Source organism: Gossypium arboreum, chromosome 10 (assembly GCF_025698485.1).
Source record: "Gossypium arboreum isolate Shixiya-1 chromosome 10, ASM2569848v2, whole genome shotgun sequence".
NCBI lineage: Eukaryota > Viridiplantae > Streptophyta > Magnoliopsida > Malvales > Malvaceae > Gossypium > Gossypium arboreum.
Window position 1 is genome coordinate 28,760,193 of NC_069079.1, and position 7,638 is coordinate 28,767,830.

A 7,638-nucleotide genomic window follows, 5' to 3' on the forward strand; every position below is an offset into this window, starting at 1 on the left:
TCTTTGTATATAATTGAAAATTTTAAGAAGTAGAAAACCAGCATGTGCGAACCCCCTATCCCAGGCGAACCCCTGTATATGTGAGCCCTAGTTGAGGCTAACCCCTATATGAATGAGCCGTGTGTGAGATCGTGTGCGAGCCTATAGGTGCAAGCCCTTGTACAGGCTAGTGAACGAGCCTATGTGCTCAAACCCCCTACTACGAATCCATACGTAAAACCATATAGGATTAGATACACGAGCTCTTAGAATATACATGCGAACCCTAGATTGTTTATGACATGCGACCCTTAGGTTATTACATGCAAACCCTATGTGTTTAATTATGCAAGCCTATGTATTATAGAATGCAAGCTTGCCTTTTCCATATGTGATTCAAGTATGTGTATTGCATGCGAGTCAAACCACTGTATCTATTATATGCAAACTATGTTATGTGAACCCTAGGTTGTATGCGAACCTATATGTTATGTGAACCCTAGGTACACTGCAAGCCTAACTGTTATGTGAACCCTAGCTACCATGCGAGCCTATATGTTATGTGAACCCTAGTTAATATGTGAGTCTATATACTATGTGAACCCTATGTGTCAACATTATGCGAACCTCGTATGTTTACGTGAACCCTATATGACAACAATATGCGAAACCTATAGTGCAAACTCCCAAACTGCGAACCCTAGATACAAACCCTCACATGCGAGCCCTGCATGCCTATATAAATACTAGATAACTACACCAGTTAAAATAACACAAAAATTCTCTATGAGTCATTTTTATTTTTTTATTATTTTTACAAATTAAATTTGTATATGTGAAACTGATATGTATAAATGCATGAACACATGCCATTACATGCTCGTATGAAATATTGACTGAAGCATCAGTTGATGATAAAAGCATTACATGCTAAGTATATGTGCATAATTACATGAAAATAGGTAAGGAGGACGAAGGAGTTCCGTAGGAGACAATGGCAATTTAAGTCCACACTAAAAGTCAGTACTGCATGAAGTAGGCGGCAATGTCATCAAAACCGGATAAACCAAAATAATAGTTTAAAAAGCCATAAAAAATCAGACAATCGGGATGCTGAGTTATTGTAGAAAAAGTCATTGTCACATATGACAAGTGAACGACCATCATCACCAGAAATCAAATCCAGGATGGTCAGTTATTGTTATGTGTTTCGAAGTGTCGGGCAATGCTCAAGGGTGGATCAGATGGACGAGTTGGATCTTAATCCATAAAGTGCATTGAATCACATATATAAATTGATTATAAATTTTTATATGTACCATGAAGAAAGATTAAATCATTACTATGCTTTAAATTTTCTACTTTACACTTTTACAATTATATACAATGAATTATATACAATGATCTTAATACATCGCTGAAATAGAGTTATAGAGCATTACCAAATAAACGTAACATAAATCATTCCTTTCAAAACATTTCACTAAACATAGCATGATCCAATATTATAAAAGCATATCATCCCTTATTTGAGCCCTCGAGGCCTTAAAATCACTTAAAAAGTGTTTTGGGACTAAATCGGGAACATTTGAAAATTTTAGGAAAAAAGTTAGAAAAATTCAACTGCAGAGTTCTCACGGCAGTGTGGCTAGGCCATGCGACTCAAACGGTTGAGACACACGCCCGTGTCTTCTGCCATGTCGACATTTGAAGTAGAGACACATGGCCGTGTCCCAGCCAGTGTCTGTGCCCGTGTAACTCTCTGACTTGGGTCACACGGTCAAGCCATACGACCGTGTGCCAAGCCATGTAAACTCTTGAAATGGCCTCCTATACCCGTGTGCTAGCTATATGTCTTACACGGCCAAGTCGCACGCCCGTGTGTCTGGCCATGTGGACCTAAAATGTGCCTTAAACAACAAGTTTACCATTTCCTACTTGCTTGGGCACTAAAACAACACAAAAACCATTCGTTTAACCTATTCAAAACACAATCAAACAAACTTAAAACATGCCAAAACAATCATCCTAGGTGCCTAACCAATATACCCTCATTGGTACCACATTTATATCATCAAAACATATCATCAATGCATCATTCAAATCAAAGTTTAAAACATACCAAAATCATTCCATTTAGCCTAGTTTATAACCACTTAAACATCAATATTAATTTCACATACACCTAACAATCTTAAGGTCAAATCAACATGCCCAAATTATGACTTCAAACACAAACATATGTTTATATATATAAATATATATATATATATATACACCAAACAAACATTATACTCAAACTCAATTACATTAGATATACCAAATTCATTAAAAACTAAACACATCCTAGGTACATGCCACTACAAAAGGCAAACATCACAGCATTTGAGATAAGGATTGTTGTTGGATGTTGAATCGGTGATCAAAAGAGAAGTACCTAACCTGCGCACCGAAAACAAAATCTTACACTGAGTAAAACTTAGTGATATTTTTATAATCTGAACAATTAAAGACATAATAGTACAAGAATGCATAACTGGAATTATACGAACATACTATTGTTTAAGCATACAATTACCACATACCATCATTTCAAATTCATGCATATTACCATATCTCTTCATACCATACTCAATTTTCACATGCTATCATATTTGATTTGTTTAACCAATATCTCAATTTACATCACTTACTATGTAAATAGCTTTTCACATATCAATCCACATTTCATTTAAACAATGACATTATCCATTCCATATTCAATTCATGAGTACATAACTCATATATTCCATTTATTCACAACATATTTCACATTTCATTTTTCATCTACTATCTCTTTTCCATTTCATATGCCATGCCATTTCAATGTCAATTGTAGAACTTTATTATTTATTTACCCATATTAACACGACTCAGACTCGAATAGATATACGGATCCAACCAACACACTAGTTTGGCACCCAATGCCTCATCGACTTGAAGTCGAAGAAATCCCTAAACTCTTCCTATCCTAAGACATGCCACCTATATCTGACTCAGCCTAATATAGTTAATAGGGTTCCATTTTGCTTTTAATATATATATCCAATATCAAATTTCATATATGCACATTATCACATATATACTTATTCAATTCAACCAATATAAATTCAATAATTTCATCACATACCAAATCAATCCATTTCAATTGTAAAACACAATAGTTCTCATCTTCGATGCTTACCATATGCAAGAAATCAAAATGCAATAATTTACAACCTAGTTCGGATTATAGAAACACAAACCGTGGATTCTGAGCTATTCAACGTCGATTTTATCTTTCCCCCTTTTAGTCGAGGATTCCGATACGACGTTGGCTACGGAATTAAAACAATTAAAATACATTAATACTGCACAATTCAATTCCACATTGAATATTTCAACTTTTACACAACATTTGCTTAAATTCCAATTTAGTCCCTAAACCAAGACAAGTTTTTATTCTTCATATTTAATCCAATATTTTTATGCTAATTTAACTTTAAGCTAAAGTTAGCTCCTTATTTTTTAATTAAAGCCCTAAATTTCAAATTTTTCACAATTTAGTCCCTATTACTCAAAATTTACAGTTTGTTCTACAAGTTTAATCATTTTCCATTTCTAACTTAAAAATCTATCAATTTAATCCCTAATACTAAAACTATTCAACATTATCAACATCTAAAATCTTAATCAATAGTAAAATTTCAACAGAGGTCAGGTAGTTCTTAACACCGGAATTCTAAAAATATAAAAATTACAAGAAAATGGACTAAATTGCGTAATCAATTGTAGTTTGAAAACTTAGAAACCCTTGGCCTTGCGTTTCTTTCTCCTTTCTCCCTTTCTTTTCATTCTCAAATTTTTGCATGCCTTTCTATTTCTTTTTCTTTATTCTTTCTTTTATTATTATTACTTTTATTATTATTATAACATTTATACATATTAATTTCATTTTATAAATCATAATATATAACTTATATATATTAAACTATTATATATATATATAATACCTCATTAATGCCGTCCACTACCAAATATAAAGGTATATTTACCACTTTAATCCTTCAATTGATTTTTAATCTATAATTCAACATTTACTCTATATGCGATTTAGTCCTTATACTATAATATTTCTTAATTCATGCAATTTCACTTAACAGAAATCTAATTGACTACACAACTAACTTATATTTACAGGTTCAATTTACGGGAACAGAGTCCTAAGAATGCAGTTTCTGACACCCTTAACTATCGGGTCGTTACAGTTCTCCCCTCCTAATTAAATTTCGTTTTCGAAATTTACCTGAAAAGAGATAGGGGTACTGAGATCTCATCGTCTCTTCCGGTTCCCAAGTCATTTCTTCGACACTATGATTATGCCATATCACTTTCACTAATGGGACTTGCTTGTTATGCAACTCTTTCACCTCGCAAGCCAAAATCTCGACTAGTTCTTCTTCATACTATAAATCAGATTGAATTTCATTGTCTTCTGTCAAAATAATGTGATATGGATCTGATCAATATCTTATAAGCATTGAAACATGAAAAATGTCATGCATTTTCTTTAATTAAGCAGGCAAAGCTAAATGATACGCAACTAGTCCCACTCTTTCCGTGATCTCATACTGTCTGATAAAATGAGGATCAGTTTCCCTTTTCGACCAAATCTCAAAATTTTCTTCCAAGGTAAAACTTTAAGAAATAAATTTTTTCCAATACAATCTCTCTACATTTCAAATCTGCATACGATTTCTGTCTATCGAAAGATGTCTTCAATCTATCTCGAATTTTCTTAACAATATCTTCTATTTCTTGAATTAATTTCGGCCCGACCATTCTTCTTTCACCCAATTCCATTCAACAAATAGGTGTTCAACACCTAAAACCGTATAAGGCTTCGTACGGAGCCATTTGAATACTCGATTGAAAGCTATTGTTGTATACGAATTTGGCTAAAGGTAAGTAACGCTCCTAACCTGATTCAAAATCAATTACACAAGTGCGAAGAATGTCTTCTAAAATCTAAATAACACACTCAGATTGCCCGTCAGTCTACGGGCGAAAAGCTATGCTAAAATTAAGTTGTGTACCAACAAACTCCTGCAACTATTTCCAAAATCTCGAAGTGAACTGCGGATCTCGATCAGAGATTATCGACATAGAGACACCGTGCAATCTCACAATTTCATGAATATAAACCCTGGCAAGCTTTTGGTCATGACCACTATGAAATGAGCTGATTTCATTAGTCAATCAATAATCACTCACACAACATTTTTCTTTACTGGCGATAAAGGTAACCCCGTTACAAAATCCATCGTAATACAATCCCATTTCCACTTAGGAATAAAAATAGGTTGAAGTAAAAATGTGGGAACCTGATGTTCTGCTTTAACTCGCTAACAAGTTAAGCATTTAGCCACATACTCGACTATGTATCTTATCATTCCTGGCCACTAATAGGATTCTCGCAGATTGCGATACATTTTCGCCCCCCAGGATACACAGCAAAAGGACTATCATGAGCTTCGTGGAGTATCAACTCTTTTAATTCTAAAACATCCTGAACACAGATTCGGTTATGAAATCTCAAGCAATCAAAATCATCAATGCTGAAATTTTCTAATGTGCAATTCTAAACCATTTCTCTTTTCTTTGCCAACTTGTCATCATCTAACTACGCTACCTTGATTCAATCAAACAACACCGGTTTGATGTTTAATTCAGCCAACAAGCTTCATCGTCATCGATACTGAGTTGAGAAAACATTACTCACAATTCAACCACTATTTTTCTACTCAACGCATCAACAACGACATTAGCTTTACTAGGATGGTAATCAATAAGGCAATCAAAATCTTTCAGAAGCTTGACTCAACGAGGTTGTCTCAAATTCAACTCCTTTTGAAATAAAAGGTATTTGAGACTCTTATGATCTGTATAAATGTGACACTTTTTGCTATACAAGTAGTGTCTCTAGATTTTTAGAGCAAAAACCATAGCAACTAGTTCTAAATCGTGCGCCAGATAATTACGTTAATGTGTTTTAACTGACAAGATGCATATGCGATCATTTTTCCGTCTCGGATCAAAACACAACCGAAACTGCTCAAAGAAGTATCACTATATACCACAAAGTCCTTTCCCGATTCTAGTAAAGTCAAAATCGGCGCTTCAGTCAACATTTGTTTCAACTTCTCAAAACTTCCTTAACACTAATCGTCCCAGATGAATTGAACATTCTTATGCAAAAGCTTTGTCATCGGTAAAGCTATCTTTGAAAATCCATTTAAAAATCTTTGGTACTAACCAGCTAGACCAAGAAAACTGGGAACCTCTGACACATTCCTCGATGCTTTCCACTGAACAATTGCCTTAATCTTTTTCAAATCAACTCTAATTCCATCTGCCGAGATAACATGACCCAAAAATATAACCTCTGATAACTAGAATTCACATTTCCTAAGCTTTCCATATAACCATTTCTCTCATAGCACTTGGAAAACAATTTTGAGATGTTGATCATGCTCAGATTCAGATTTCAAATATGTCAAAATGTCATTAATAAAGACTATCACAAATTGATCCAAATACGGTTGGAAAATACAGTTCATGAGATCTATAAATGCTATCGGAGCATTCGTCAGCCCAAAAGGAATTACTAAGAATTCATAATAGCCATAACACGTACGAAATGTCGTCTTCTATACGTCACTATCTTTCACTTTCAACTGATAGTAACTCGATCTCAAATCAAAATTAGAAAATACAAAAGCTTTTTTTAGTTAATCGAATAAGTCGTCAATGTGAGGTACAGGGTATCGATTCTTAATCGTCAACTTATTCAATTGTCGATAGTCAATACAGAGCCGCATTGAGCCATCTTTATTTTTGACAAAAAGCACTAGAGCTCCTCCAAGGCGATTTACTAGGGCGAATAAAGTCGCGATCCAGTAAATCTTGCAAATGCACTTTTAATTCTTTCAATTCTGTGGATGCTATTCAATAGGGAGACATTGACACCGAAGTCGTACCAGGAAACACTTCAATTGCAAACTCAACCTCTCGATCAGGTGGTAATCTCAGTAATTCCTCAGAAAACACTATGGAATTCACAAACAATTTAGATTTTATTGCTCTGATTATCGTTAGAATTCAAATTGATAACATAGGCTAGAAAAGATTCCTAGCCTGGATGAAGAAGTTTATCAGCTCGAACTGCTAAAATGATACGAGTTGAACCACTCGTTCGAACACCATTCACTTCAATCATATCACCATCCTTACTCTGTACAACAAACTTCTTTTTACGGCAATCCAGAATCACTCCGTGTTCCAAAAGCCAATCTATGCCCAAAATCATATCAAAATCGCCAAACGACATTATCAAAAAATCAATAGGGAAGGTTATACTATGTATCACTAACAGACATCTCCTACAGACCTGATCTACTAACACATATTGTCCCAACGGACTTGACACCACTGTCGATACTCTAGACGTCTTACATTTTAAACTCCTCGATCTAACTAATTCAGTATTAATATACAAATGCAAAGATCTCGGATCTAACAAAGCATAAACAAGTTCTGAATGTAATAAAAAGATACATGTCACAACGTCATTAGCATCGC